Source organism: Pristiophorus japonicus, chromosome 14 (genome assembly GCF_044704955.1).
Source record: "Pristiophorus japonicus isolate sPriJap1 chromosome 14, sPriJap1.hap1, whole genome shotgun sequence".
In the NCBI taxonomy this organism is placed as follows: domain Eukaryota; kingdom Metazoa; phylum Chordata; class Chondrichthyes; family Pristiophoridae; genus Pristiophorus; species Pristiophorus japonicus.
The window spans coordinates 148900026-148913578 of record NC_091990.1 but is presented as its reverse complement, the minus strand read 5'-3'; the positions used below and the strand labels follow the sequence as shown (position 1 = coordinate 148913578).

Below are 13553 nucleotides of genomic sequence, written 5' to 3'. Positions count from 1 at the left end.
GACTGTCACTGACCTCCTCTCCTCTGGAGATCTTCCCTCCATGGCCGCACAGCCCGCTTCTACCTCCTTCACAAAATCTACAAACAGGACTGCCCTGCTAGACCCATCGTTTCAGCTTGTTCTTGCCCCATGGAACTGATTACTTTCTATTTTGACTCTATTTTTTTCTCCCCTTTTTCTTCCCACCTACATCCACGAGTCTTCCAATGCCCTCCACCACTTTAACAGTTTCCAGTTTCCAGTTTCCCGGCCCCAACCGTCTTCTTTTCACCATGAACGTTCAATCCCTCTACACTTCCATCCCCCACCAGGACGGCCTGAAGGCACTCTGCTTCTTCCTCGAGTAGAGGCTCAACCAGTCCCCATTCACCACCACCCTCCACCGCCTGGTTGAATTTGTTCTCACATTGAACAACTTCTCCTTTGACTCCACTCACTTCCCCCAAATTAAAGGTGTTGCTATGGGAACCCACATGGGGTCCTAGTCCTGCTTGCCTTTTTGTGGGATATGTGGAACATTCTTTTTTCCAGTCCAACTCAGGTCCCCTCCCTCAACTCTTTTTCTGGTACGTTGATGACTGTATCGGTGCCTTTTCCTGCTCTCGTCCTGAACTAGAAAATGTCATTCACTTTGCTTCCAAATTCCACCCTTCCCTCATTTCACATGGTCCATCTTTGACTCTTCCCTTCCCTTCCTTGACTTCTCTGTCTTCGTTTCTGGGGATAGTCTATTGACAAATATCTAAGTCCACTGACTCCTATAGCTACCTGGACTACACTTCCTCCCAACCCGCTTCCATTCTCCTAGTTTCTCCATCTCCGTCACATCTGTTCTGACGATGCCACCTTCCATACTAGTACTTCCGATGCCTTCCTTTCTCCTCAACCAAGGATTCCACTCTACCATTTTTGACATGGCCCTCAACCATGTCCATTCCATTTCCGCACTTCTGCTCTCACCCCTTCCCCTCCCTCCCAGAACCACGATAGGGTTGCCCTTGACCTCACCTTTCACCCCACCAGCCTCCACGTTCAATGGATCATCCTCCGCCATTTCCACCACCTCCAGCACGATCCCACCACCAAACACATCTCTTCCCCTACCCTTTCAGCATTCTGAAGGGACCATTCCCTCTGCTACATCCTGGTACACTCTTCAATCAGCCCCAACACCCGCTCCCCTTCCCACAGCACCTTCCCTTACAAGCGCAGAAGATGCAATACCTGCTCTTTTACCTCCTCCCTTCCCACTGTCCAGGGCCCCAAACACTCCTTCCAGGTGAAACAGCGATTTACTTGTATTTCTTTCAATGTAGTATAATGTATTCGCTGCTCACGATGTGGTCTGCTCTACATTGGGGAGACCAAACGTGGATTGGGTGACCACTTTGCGGAACACCTCCGTTCAGTCCGTAAGCATGATCCTGAGCTTCGGGTCGCCTTTCACTTTAATTCTCCACTCCACGCCCACTCTGAACTCAGCTACTTACACTGTTCCAACAAAGCTCAACGTAAGCTCGAGGAACAGCACCTCATCTTTCAATTACAACAACAACAACAACAACTTGTGTTTATGTAGCCCCTTTAATGTGGTGAAGCATACCAAGGTGCATCACAGGAGTATTATGAGTCAAAACATTTGATTAGGCACTTTACAGCTATTTGGACTCAACATCAAGTTCAACAATTTCAGATCATAACCTCTGCCTCTATTTTTTCACATGGCAATTGTTGATGATTCTGCCAGTCCCATTTACACCTCTTCCAGATTCATCTTTTGTTTCTTTTCTTGTCCCATTTCCTTTTTGCTTTATACTATCATATCTTTTGTTATTTAATCACTCCTGCCTTCCACCCTATCACAGGCCTTCCCTTTTGTTCTTTCCTCCCCTTTTCTGTTTTTATATCTCTAACTTTATCCAGTTCTGACAAAAGGTCATCGACCTGAAATGTTAACTCTGTTTCTCTCTCCGTAGATTCTGCCTGACCTGCTGAGTATTTCCAGCATTTTCTGCTTTTATTTAATATATTGAATTCTTTTGATGGAGAAGTAATCTCTTTAAAGATTGTTTCAGCAGCCAACTTTGACAAGCTGATAAAACACACACAATTGACAAGGTACTATTTGACATGTTGGCACATGGCCCAGCATGGCACATGTTGGCAGCATGGAGGCCCCGACCTGCATGAGAACACCAGCGGCAGGTCTGGCCCATAAAAGGAGCGGAGGTGCGGCGGCCCAGGAGCAGTGTGGGGGCATGCCACTTCAGGGAGCAGTGCGAGCTGGTGCAGGAGGGCGACGGCAGCGAAGAGTGACGTCGGCAAGGTCCAGGTCGGTGATTGGAGCGTGGGCAGACACAGCAGGAGCGGCGAGGTCGGGGCGAAGGAGCGGCGAGAGACTGTGCAGGGATGTGATCAGGGCCCAGGAGAGGCGTGAGTTCGGGGCCAGGGGCCCAGGGGCAGCACGGGCCAGTCCACATTGCGATATTTGTGCGCAGTAGGTCCGTGCAGCACAGCAGGTCTCCAGTCATCTTGGATAATCCTTGCCACTGATCAAGACCTAGCTCTGTCAAGCCCGTGTGGTGGCTGTTGTGCAAAGGCCACCACACGTTAAAAAAAATCCACGCACAGACATCTCCCACCCCTCAGGGATATAGTTCAGGACCTGAAATATTAGGTCTTTCATTGAAACACCTGTGAACTCATCCTATTTTGGCGTGGAAGCAAGTCATCTCCGTTTCGAGGGATTGCCTATGAGTGAGACATGGCCCAGGAAATCAAACAAAGAGCTATGTCTTAGGGAGGTTAGTACCACAAAAACAGACTGGTTGCAAACAACATTTCCGTCTGGGATGCTGCTGGTCACTGAATTAGTTGTCCCCATCAACAAGAGCTTTTATCTTAGCTAATTCTTGAATAAACAAACCATACCCATTCCTGCACCCTGCATTCCTGCATCTCCTGTCAGGCATTTTGAACTCAGTAAACGAACAACCTTCAATTCAACATTCACTATCCTTGCTACTTAAAATTATATAAGCCTACTAAAATAAAAAATCCTATTTTCACACCAATTTAATATGTCTCACCTTTGCCAGTCAGCTGATGCCTGGGAAATGGAGTGGTTTTAAAAGAAGATAATTAAATGTGGGGGAAGAAGAAAAGCATGGGAACAGGAAGGACGTATATTAGATCCACGTATGCCTGTGCTCGCCCTGTCGCTGTTTGGATTGAACTGCTCCTGACTCATATTTCTGTTGGAGTACACAGCCGACAACAGTACCACAGCAATTGTGCTCACATCCAGTTTCAGCCACACCTCAACCCCCTCAAATGACAGCTGCTGAAAATTTGAAACAAAAGCGGAAAATTTGGAAAGCGCGCAGACCCCAAAAGTAACTCTGAAGCGGGAAGAGAGCCGGGGGTGGGGTGGGGGGATGGGGGTCGGAGGGAGATTTTACGGACTGTTTTGAATTTTTTCAACTGGTTTCCTGCCTGACAGCCAGCCAGTTTCACAGTCTGGTTGGCTGTTGCACTGGAAATCAGCCAGGAGCGGATCGGAGGTAAGTCTGACATTGATGCGGGGGTAGGGGGTGGGGGGTTGGGAGTTGGTTGGACATTGGTCGCAGGGAGTAGGGTGAGTCAGACATCGCAGAAGGGAGTGGGACATCGTGGGGAATAGGACATTGCAGGGTTGGCCGACCGATTACAGGGATCCTGCCACGGGAGGTAAACTGGGAAGCTTGCTGAGCTGGGCTGGGCTGGGGTGGGGGAGAGCACTCCTGTCCCTCCTTGCTCACAAGCAGTGCTGTAAAGGCCCTTCTCACCTCCATTCCGCTGCCGGCCAGCAGGTGTTAAAAATGTTTATTTAAAATGGAGGCACGCAACCTCCTTAAAATATTTTAGTGACTGACCCGCTGTGGGGTTAAAATTCCCCCTCAACATTTGTGGAGAGAACAGGCAAGGTGATGTTTCAGGTCAAAGCCTTCATGAGAACTAGAAGATATTAAAAATAGCAACACAATTTCTTCAAGGCAGGCATTGTTGGAAAAAGTGAGAGTGAAATAAACAGTATAACCAAAAGCCTTATTGTTACATCTTTGAAGATTCGTAAAATTTACCTAAAACGTAATTGTTACTTATTAAATAGGGAATACTGGGAGAAACTATTACAACTGCATTATAAATATTGACTATACTTCAAAAAGTACTTCATTGGCTGTAAAGCGACATCTGGTGGTCGTGAAAGGTGCTATATAAATGCAAGTCTTTCTTTCTGTAAAAAACTTGCATGTTCTCAGCCTTAGTCACTGAGTGTGTTGTGTTAACCCTCTTCCATCAACCCCTCTGCACACTCCAGGAGCACGCCTACCAGGGAGAGGTGTTGGCAAAGATTGCATCTGAGGAAATCACAAATGCACTGCCTGTGATTTTCCATCCTTTCATTTGAATAGACGGAAGGTCGTGGGTTTCACACCCATGATTATCTAATCGCCTCTTCTATTTATTTGTTAAATGAGAACATGTCTGTTTTACCAGAGTCTGATAGAAAATCTACTGGGAAAATTCAGTGCTCCTGCACTCTTGGAGAGGAGCTATGCTTGAAGATCAGAGATAAGGCTACAGCACTGCAGTGCCAAATCTCTGACCCGTCTTCCGGATCCTCGCTGGCAGCATGGCAGCTCGAAATTGACCTTTGTACATATTCCCAATGTTTAAAACAAGAAGTGACTGAGATTCCTCAAATTGACTGAAAGTATAATTTTTAATCAGTTTATATTGAAAATTATAATGTCATCTGTTATAATTTATAAACAAAGAGGCAAAAGTGATGTAGTTCTGGTGCAGGGGACTCAGATTGTAGGCACAAATCAGATACACTAGAGTTACACCCATTCTAAAATACCCTATAAATTCAGGAGAACTGGCTTCTGCCAGAAAATGCACAGCCCCCAAAGTGATGCATGTACGCAAATGACAAGGTCATGACAGCAAAAGCTGTTGTCCCAGAAATTCCACTATTTACACTAGAATTAAATAGAAATTTCACCAAGGAAACAGGCTGTTCGGCCCAATCAGTGTTTATCTATCATGCCTTGCGAGCATGATTCCTAATCCCATGTGCCCACCCTGTTCTCATATCACTTTATCCCCTTCAACTATCTATCTAACTTATTCTTAAATGTTGACATGGTCCATGATTCAATCACTAACCCTAGTAATGCATTCCAAAGCCTCATAACCTTCTGATTCTGTTCTCTGTGCTAAATATCTTATAATTAATCTTATATCTATGTCCCCTCGTTCTAGACTCCTCAACAATCTGTTTCTAGCTGCTAGTCCCATCTCTTCATAATTTTGAACACCTGTATCAAATCCCCCTGTGATCTGTTTTTTTTACACTAAACCGACAAATGAACAAATTAAACTTTAGACATTACGTGGTTCAAATTAAAATTTGGTTGCCAGGGGTGATGATGCACTCCAGTCCCTCTGGCGCCCACCTCTCGCGGCTAACCTTGGCCATGCCAGGAGCAGTCCTACGAGGAGGCCTTCCGATCTGCCCGCTCCCCTCCGCACAGGGTGCCCAAAGATCAGGAGCATGGGATTGAAGTGCAACCAGAATTTGAGAAGCAGCCCCTTCAAATATTGAAAGAGGGACTGCAACCTCATATGCTCAACATAAACATGGAACACGGATTCTTCTAGACCGCAAAAATTGCAGGCGGCCTGGGAGTCTGTGAACCGACTTAAAAATCTATTGCACGGACTGCTCCGTGCACCCTGTGATCTATTTTCTGATGGAAACAGACCCACCTGGTTTAAGTTAAGCCCATAGAAAAGTGGGGTAAGTTATCTGCATAACTTGCCTGTTAGATCTCTTAATTCCCAATGAAATACGAACTCCGATTGTAGTTTTAATGTAACTTTATTCTGGCAGCAGCAACAAGCTCTTGGCTTTAAGCCAGGCCTTTGTCCTTCTGAGACCACATGGCCAAAATGGCTGTACTTATACCTGGTTCAATTTACAGAAAAGAACTCGCCTTCTTTGACCTTATTGGCTCAATTGATAGTCTGTTAACCTTTTAATTGGCTCGCTACCCAAGGTCCTAAAATGTCAAGTTGATTGATGACTTAATGCAATGTGGTCTGTGTTTTCTCAAAAACTGCAGCCAGGCTGCAGAGCTTGAATTCTCTATCATTGCCAAACCAGTAAGTGTTGATTTCACAGGCTTTGCATGTCCACAAAATGTGCCTGAAATATCAGCTTTGAAGCAATTCAAAATATCTTTTCTCAGCTCTGCAACTGAAAGAGGTGTCTGCAAGCTGTCTTTCAGCACTTTCAGGTAAGGAAATCTTTTGTTTCCCAATCCCTTCATGGAGCCCTTACCATGGGGTTCACTATTGGCATTCCCATATATATATATTTCCTTATAATGGAGGCAGAACAGGACCAGGAGCACACAGGAGAAGGCTACACTAAATAGAAAAGACCAAGTACGATGTACCCTTTCACCAAAGTTTATAGACCTCACTGCTCCCTCGGTGATACTCTGAACAGTTATTCTCCAATTAAGTACTGGGAAGACCGAAGCCATTGTCTTCAGTTCCCGCCACAAACTCCGTTCATTATCCATTGACTCCATTCCTCTCCTTGGCCACTGTCTGAGGCTAAATTAGACTGTTTGCAACCTTGGTATCCTATTTGACCCTCAGCTGAACTTCCAACCCCATATCCTCTCCATCACCAAGACCATTTATTTTCACCTCTGCAACATCGCCCATCTCCACCCCTACTCAACTCACCTGCTGCTGAAACCCTTATCTATGCCTCTGTTAGCTCCAGACTCAACTATTCCAATGCTCTCCTAACCAGCTTCTCGCGTTGCACCCTCCATAAACTTGAGCTAATCCAAAACTCTGCTGCCCATATCATAAGTTGCACCAAGTCCCGTTTACCCATCACCCCTGTGCTCACTGGCCTCCTGGTCCGCAGCAACTCAATTTAAAAAAAAAAACGTCATCCTTGTTTTCAAATCTCTCTGTCGCTTCACCCCTTCCTCTAGCCCTACAATCTTCCGAGATCTCGGCGCTCCTCCAATTCTGGCCTCTTATGCATCCCTGATTTTCTTAGCTCCACCATTGGCAGCCGTGCCATCAGTTGCCTAGGCCCTAAGCTCTGGAATTCCCTTCCTAAACCTCTCTGCCTCTCTACCTTTCTCTCCTCCTTTTAAGACGCTCCTTAAAACCTACCATTTTGAACTAGCTTTTGGTCACCTGTCCTAATATCTCCTTATGTGACTCACTGTCAAATTTTGTTTGGGACGTTTTGCTCCGTTAAAGTAGCTATATAAATGGAAGTTGCCATGGTTGCTTAAGGAGTTAATGGCCTAGATATTAACAGGGCAGGTTACATAGGCGCGGGTGAAGTTTTGTACGGAAAACCCGGGACTGTGCTCCTTTTGGCCCTGACAGGTTCCCCGCCTAGAAGTCAGCCGGATTGACAGTCGGACGAGGAGCATTCTGGAGCAGGTAGATCTGAACCACGACCCTGGCAGGGAGATCTGATCCTGGGGGGTCCGAACCCAGGGGGATCCTGATAATCTCATAATAAAAGATGAAACTGAATACTGTGTACAATGAGCAAGTGTGACCTTAGCTCTTTTAATGAGACTTCAGAGTGCAGGTACCTCGTGGGTGGTACCTTGGGACTCCAACAGCTAGGCCCTCTGGTGTTAATGTAATACAGATTGCAAGGGGTTAAATACATGACATCACTCCCCCGTGAAGTCAATAGTACACTTATTTACAGGGTGAGACGATCTGGGGCTTTTTACTCCCTTGTCGATCGTTTCGGTACAAATGCGGTTGATTAGTTCTTCACTGGGCTGCAGGGCAGCCGGCCTTGCCGGGCTGCTGGGGATGGTGGATTCGGCATCATGGTCAACCATGATGTCAGTTGCCACTTGTGTCTGTGTTGGAGGGTCAAAGTTGGTGGTGTCTTCTTCGAGTTGTTCGTAGCTGTTGGTGAACTGCAATTTGATTTGGTCCAAATGTTTTCTGTACATTATTTCATTGGCCAATTTGAACTGAAACACCCTATTCCCCTCTTTGGCTGTGACCGTGCAAGCGAGCCATTTGGGACCATTTCCATAATTGAGTACAAACACAGGATCATTGATCTCAATATCGCGTGACAAATTTGCGTGGTCATGGTACACACTTTGTTGGTGCCGCCTGCCTGCCACGTGATCATGGAGATCAGGGTGGACAAGAGAGAGTCTTGTTTTGAGCGCCCTTTTCATGAGCAGCTCGACTGGGGGAACTCTGGTGAGTGAGTGGGGACTGGTGCGGTAGCTGAGCAGCACTCGAGACAGTCGAGTCGGCAGGGTGCCTTCCGACACACGTTTCTGTTATGTATTGTCCAGATACATTAAATGTATAAGTACAATTGTGCGCCACAGAGGGCGCTGCGGTGGGAGACCTGAAAGTACCTGCAAGACAGAGTATAAAAGGCTGCCCACCACACCTGAGAGGCACTGTGGAGTTACACAATAAAGGACCAAGGTCACGGCAGTTACTACAACACCAGACCGTGTGGAGTCAGTGATTTGAGAGCTACATACACCTCATTGGCGACAAGGACACGAACGAACTTCATGCAACCATGGCTATTCTGGGCTCGTCAAAGGATTTTACAGTGGGCAATGATTGGGAGGCCTTTACGGAAAGGCTCGAGTACTACTTCACAGCAAACGACCTGACGGGGAACACGGATGCACTGTGAGAGAAGCGTAAGGCGATATTGCTTTCCAGTTGTGGCGATGAGGTTTACTGTCTCATCAGGGATTTGCTGGCACCCGCGAGCGCCAGGGATAAGTCATATGAGGAGCTGATCGCACTCAGTCGTGACCAACTGAAACCGAAGGAGAGCATCCTCACGGCCCGGCACAAATTCTACCACCACTGCAGACCTGAGGGCTAGGATGTCACCAAATATGCTGCAGACCTCAGGAGACTCGCGGCGCCGTGTGATTTTGGCACACACCTTGACGACGCGTTGCAAGACGTCTTTGTTATGGGGATTGGTCATGAGGGTCTCCTTCACAGGCTGCTATCCACTGAACCCACAGTCACCCTGAAGCAAGCCATCACCATCAGCAGGGCATTTATGACCTCGACTTGCAGCACCAAGCAGATGTTCCACACAGTCTCGAACCCGGCAGGCACTGTCCACAGGATAGCGCCCGCCACAGACAAAACTGCAGAACGTGGCTCTGCCCAGGGTAGAGAGCATGGATCTCGGGGTCCTGGAACTCGGAGTCAGCTGAGGGGGGCTAATCGAGTAGCACCATGCTGGCGCTGCGGAGGAAGCCATGGGGCTCACCGGTGCAGGTTTGCAGAGTATACGTGCAATACCTGCCACATGAAAGACCACCTTCAGTGTATGTGCAAAAGAAACCCGACTCACCATCTGGCTGAGGAGATGGTAGAGGATCCATTTTCCAGCGAGGAGCAGGCAGAAGAAGATGAGACGCTTGGACTGTACACGTGTACCGACGATTGGGCCCCAGTGATTATGGAAGTCAAGACCAACGGAGTCCCAGTGAGTATGGAAGTGGACACTGGATCGGGTCCGTCGTTGATGAGTCAGAGAACTTTTGAGAAACTGTGGGTCAACCCAGCTGCACGACCCAAGCTGGTCCCAATCATGGTGAAGCTGCATACCTACACCAGGGAACTGATTCCTGTTCCTGGCAGAGCGGATGCGAGATGCACAGTTTACCTTTGTGGGTCATTGCAGGCGATGGGCCGACGCTTCTCGGCAGGAGGTGGATGGGAAAGGTCCGTGGGAGCTGGGAGGACTTCATTCCTCCACAGACTGCTGTTCCCGGGTTCCCAAAGAGCAGCGCCGACTGAGTTGGAGAAGAAAGAAGCCGTTCATTGGCAGACTAAATCCCCACACAAGTGACAGCAGCCCAGAACTCCTGACCTCAAGCAACCCTGCAGCCTCAGCCTCCACAGACGAGCAGACTCTGGAAGAGCAGGCGTTGATCGGGAAATCCATCGACAGATGACAAATCGGGGGAGCCCACGCGGAGAGGAAGTCGGGCGGCGGTCGCGGCTACGGTGGAGGCCGGGACGGCGGCGGTGGTGGTGGCCACAGCAATGGCAGGAGAGGAGATTACAGCGGCGGCTGGAACATCAGGAGAGGAGGCTACAGCGGCGGTTGGAACGTCAGGAGAGGAGGCTACAGCGGCGGTTGGAACGTCAGGAGAGGAGGCTACAGTGGCGGCGGAGACTACAGTGGCGGCAGGTATGATCCTGGAGAACGCAACAAGTTTTATTTCTAAGATCTTTCCAATGACGGGCTTCTTTCTCCGCACGTATAATCGCACAATCGATCCAGCCTCTCTTAAAGCTTCTACTGCTTTGCTATGTGTTACTTCCCTTACATCTACATCATTTACCCGAAGGATGCAATCATTCACCCGCAGTCTTCCATCCTGTGCAGCTGCACCTCCTACAATGATTTTTGTAATGAATATGCTCGGATCATCACCAATGTGCAGATTATCTGTGCCACCTGCAATGCTGAAGCCGAGGCCAGAATATCCCCTTTCAAGCATGATTTTACACTTTCTTTCTTCTTTGTCAGCGAGGTCAAGATGGTGGCGAGCCTCGTGACAGCAGAGCTCTGCAGACAAAGGCCAGCAGAGCAACTAAAATGGCGACGCCCAGTGAAAGCCTCGTGGGAAACACAAGATGGCGTCTTAAAAGGGAAATGCACCCGGGAGTCTTAAAAGGGCCTTACACCGTTGGCGGTCCCCACAAAGAGACTTTTGTAAGGCAAGAGAGAGTCTAAATGAGAAATGTGAAACTCAGAGAGGCTGCAAGGAGATTTGGATAGGTTAAGCGAATGGGCTAAGGTTTGGCAGATGGAATACAATGTCGGAAAGTGTGAGGTCATCCACCTTGGGAAAAAAAACAGTAAAAGGGAATATTATTTGAATGGGGAGAAATTACAACATGCTGTGGTGCAGAGAGACCTGCGGGTCCTTGTGCATGAATCCCAAAAGGTTGGGTTGCAGGTGCAGCAGGTAATCAGGAAGGCGAATGGAATGTTGGCCTTCATTGCGAGAGGGATGAAGTACAAAAGCAGGGAGGTCCTTCTGCAGCTGTATAGGGTATTGGTAAGGCCGCACCTGGAGTACTGCGTGCAGTTTTGGTCACCTTACTTAAGGAAGGATATACTAGCTTTGGAAGGGGTACAGAGATGTTTCACTAGGCTGATTCCAGAAATGAGGGGGTTACCTTATGATGATAGATTGAGTAGACTGGGTCTTTACTCCTTGGAGTTCAGAAGAATGAGGGGTGATCTTATAGAAACATTTAAAATCATGAAAGGGATAAACAAGATAGAGGCAGAGAGGTTGTTTCCATTGGTAGGGAGACTAGAACTAGGGGGCACAGCCTCAAAATACGGAGGAGCCAATTTAAAACCGAATTGAGAAGGAATTTCTTCTCCCAGAGGGTTGTGAGTCTGTGGAATTCTCTGCCCAAGGAAGCAGTTGAGGCTAGCTCATTGAATGTTTTCCAGTCAAAGATAGATAGATTTTTAACCAATAAGGGAATTAAGGGTTACGGGGAGAGGGCGGTAAGTGGAGCTGAGTCCATGACCAGATCAGCCATGATCTTATTGAATGGCGGGACAGGCTCGAGGGGCTAGATGGCCTACTCCTGTTCCTAATTCTTAAGTTCTTATGTTCTCGGATGACGGACTTGTGATAAGAGTTAATATTTTAATGCTGAATGGTTACTGTGTTTAAAATATGGATATAAATTCCGAAAAGAGTTAATATCACGAGGTACATGTAAAAGGGTAATGGTCCCATGACTAACATGACTAATGGAATAATGCGATTTTCGATTTATGTGATTCATGCAATGGTTCAGCGGCTGCAGATGAGCCACCAAGGCGACTACTTTCTGAGAACAGAGGCAATGCACTAGTTGCGATACCCTGTCTCAGCGCAGCCCATTACCTCGGGCAAAAAGGGGCAGTATACCGCCACCGTACCTCACCCAGTGAGCTGGAATTAAATAACTGTTCAGTGTACCTGCAACCTTTTGACATTACATCTGTACCATATATTACATGTACCATACAAATGTACTGTCTATGTATACCTGCTTTCTGTTGGAGGTTATGCTCGTGTACTTCATCACCCATGTAAGGACTGCAAACACCACATGGCGGGGGAAGAGGGAAGTGGATGGTCATGGACTCACACTCACAAATCAACCAGGACAAACAAGGCCGAGGTCACCGGCAATGGCTTTTGGAACTGGGAGGGGAGTGAGATGTTATGTATTGTCCAGGTGCGTTAAATGTATAAGTACAATGTGCGCCACAGAGGGCGCTGTGGTGGGAGACCTGAAAGTACCTGCAAGACAGAGTATAAAAGGCTGCCCACCACACCTGAGAGACACTCTAGAGTTACACAATAAAGGACCAAGGTCACGGCAGTTACACAACACCAGACCGTGTGGAGTCAGTGATTTGAGTGCTACATACACCATAGTTTCAAGTTTTGCTTGATGGTCTGAACTGCCCATTCTGTCTGGCCGTTGAATGCGGGCTTGAATGAGGCAGATGTGACGTGCTTGATCCCATTGCGGGTCATGAATTCCTTGAATTCGCACTGGTGAAACACGGCCCATTGTCACTGACCAGGACATCAGGCAGGCCGTGCGTGGCAAACATGGTTCGTAGGCTTTCAATTGTGGACGTGCTTACAGACATTATCGCACATTCAATCCATTTTGAGTAAGCGTCCACGACAACCAAAAACATTTTGCCTAGAAATGGGCCCACATAGTCCACGTGGATCCTCGACCACGGTTTGGAGGGCCACGACCACAAACTTAGCGGTGCCTCTCTGGATGCATTGTTCAGCTGAGAGCAAGTGTTGCACTGGCGCACGCATGACTCTAAATCTGAGTCGATGCCAGGCCACCATGCATGGGATCTGGCTATGGCTTTCATTATTACAATGCCTGGGTCGATGCTGTGCAGTTCACAAATGAACATATCTCTGCCTTTCTTGGGCAAGACCACGCGATTGCTCCACAACAGACAGTCCGCCTGCAGGGACATTTTGTCTTTGCGCCTGTGGAACGGCTTAATCGCCTCCTGCATCTCTGCTGGGGTGTTGGACCAGCTCCTATGGAGGACACAGTTTTTTACCAAGGACAGTAAAGGATCTGCTGGTCCAGATCCTGATCTGGCGGGGCGTGACGGGGCACTTTTCGTTCTCGAATGCATCCATTACCATGAGCAAGTCCGCTGGCTGTGCCATTTCCATCCCGGTGGTGGACATCTGCGCAGTTCTCTTTGCCCAGTCTGTGGCGGATTACATAGTTGTATGCCGACAGTGTGAGCGGCCATCTTTGGATGCGTTCAGAGGCATTGGTGTTAGTCCCTTTGCTCTCAGAGAACAACGATATGAGTGGCTTGTGGTCAGTTTCAAGCTCAAACTTGAGACCAA

At 47.9% G+C, this 13553-nt stretch overlaps 1 long non-coding RNA gene across 1 annotated transcript in view; it reads left to right on the top strand.

Moving 5' to 3' along the window:
- Window positions 1-13553, top strand: part of LOC139279512 (uncharacterized) — a 48042-nt gene that overhangs the window by 22421 nt on the left and 12068 nt on the right. Inside the window, exon 2 of the long non-coding RNA XR_011596495.1 lies at window positions 6300-6347. This is a non-coding gene — a long non-coding RNA (uncharacterized lncRNA). The remainder of the gene's footprint in view (window positions 1-6299; window positions 6348-13553) is intronic.